Source organism: Macaca fascicularis, chromosome 5, assembly GCF_037993035.2.
Source record: "Macaca fascicularis isolate 582-1 chromosome 5, T2T-MFA8v1.1".
Lineage (NCBI taxonomy): Eukaryota > Metazoa > Chordata > Mammalia > Primates > Cercopithecidae > Macaca > Macaca fascicularis.
In genome coordinates, this window is record NC_088379.1 from 153602281 (window position 1) to 153604005 (window position 1725).

The 1725-nt window shown below is 34.3% G+C and overlaps 1 pseudogene; it reads right to left on the minus strand.

Annotated features, from left to right (window-relative positions):
* Positions 1 to 222: 222 nt before the first annotated feature.
* LOC123573524 (ATP synthase subunit g, mitochondrial pseudogene) lies at positions 223 to 527 on the minus strand (annotated as a pseudogene).
* Between the last annotated feature and the right edge of the window lie 1198 nt (positions 528 to 1725).

Sequence of the window (1725 nt, forward strand, 5' to 3'; positions counted from 1 at the left end):
TCTGATAAAAAATTTGTTATACATGCTAACTCTAATTCTGTCCTTAATTTCTCTTAACTTTCTTTTGTCTATACCCAACCCCCATTTATTTATTTCTTTATGTTGCATAAGGGAGTGTCATTTTTTTTTTAACACATTTTAATCAGATAGCAATCTTATCACACATGGTCCAAGAACACTCAAATAATAAATCAAATATAATTAAATATTAAAGTTTGGTCTTTAAACATTGTAGCCAGTGATGCCACACTTGCCTCTGATCTCTCCAATATAAAAGCACATCCACACCTCAGAGGCCACCAAACCGTTCAGCACGGCTTCCTTAACTGAGTTGTTTGAAACTAACAATTTGGGCACTACTATTTTTTAAGGCTCTGAATAGTTCTAGGGATATTAGCAGGGTGGGGAGGAACCAGCTCAACCTTGGTGTCATACCAAAATGTGGCCAATCAAGGTTTCAAATAAGTCACAGCAGCATTCATCAGTGTTGAGGTCTTCACTACAAAGTTGTAGACAAATTGGGCCATCATTCTAAGATGAAATGTTTGTCACCCCAAATGACCAGCTGATTCAGTTTCTTCTAATCTATTTTACGCTGCTTAATTTTCTCCTCAGCTGTGTTTAATCTGCTCATGAACACATCAACTGATTTTTAAAATGTAAATAGAAATATTTTTTAAAATTCCAGAATATCGACTTTTATCCTTTCTCAGATTCGCTGGGTTACTTTATATAACTCCTCATAGATACATTAATTCTCCTCTTTAATAAGTATTTTATAATATATACCTAATGATTCTAATCTGTTTTGTCTCAATCTGTTTTGGCTTTTGTTCTTCTAATGGGGCCTTGTGTCAGTGGGTACATAGTTTTAATTCTGAGTTGCTCACTTTTTTTGGGAAATTATTTGTAGGAATACTTTGAGTCCTGGGATAAAAATGAAAATAAAGATAAAATCCAGAGATGACTATTGTTTGTTTCTGTCAAATATCTGAAGGAGCTGTGCCTAGTATCACTGTAAACTAAATTTACAGTCTAAGGTCTTTCAGACCACACAGGTCATATGAATTAGAGCTATAAATCTATACCAAGGTTGGCTTATGATTAAAACTTTTCAGGGAAGATTTATCCCTTTTGCTCTCTTTGGTATCAAGACATGTTTCCTTATAGCCCCTTATAGGTAGGGAAAATAGAAGGTGGGATGAGCTTACTTCTGATTCACTTTCACTGAGTGTGTAGCCACTTGGGGTCTCAAATTATTGGTTGGGAAGTATCTCTTATAGGCTTCCTAACCTGGGTTAACTCCGCTTTATTTTTAATCTAGCTGAGTCCATGAGGCTGTGAAAATGAAAATCAAGTTTATTGCTTCAGAAACTATGTCTATGACAAAAGCAGCTTTAGTTCTTTGTTTACTATTTAGATTCTGTTTTCCACTTAGTTTTGATTGATAATACTTTACTTTTTTATATCATACATATTTTTAACATGACATTTTATATTTAACCCAGTATTTTTAGTTGTTTTCAAAAGGTTAATCAATAAACATACTGCGGCACTATTCACAATAGCAAAGACTTGGAATGAACCCAAATGTCCATCAGTGACAGACTAGATTAAGAAAATGTGGCACATATACACCATGGAATACTATGCAGCCATAAAAAAGGATGAGTTTGTGTCCTTTGTAGGGATATGGATGCAGCTGGAAACCATCATTCTTAGCAA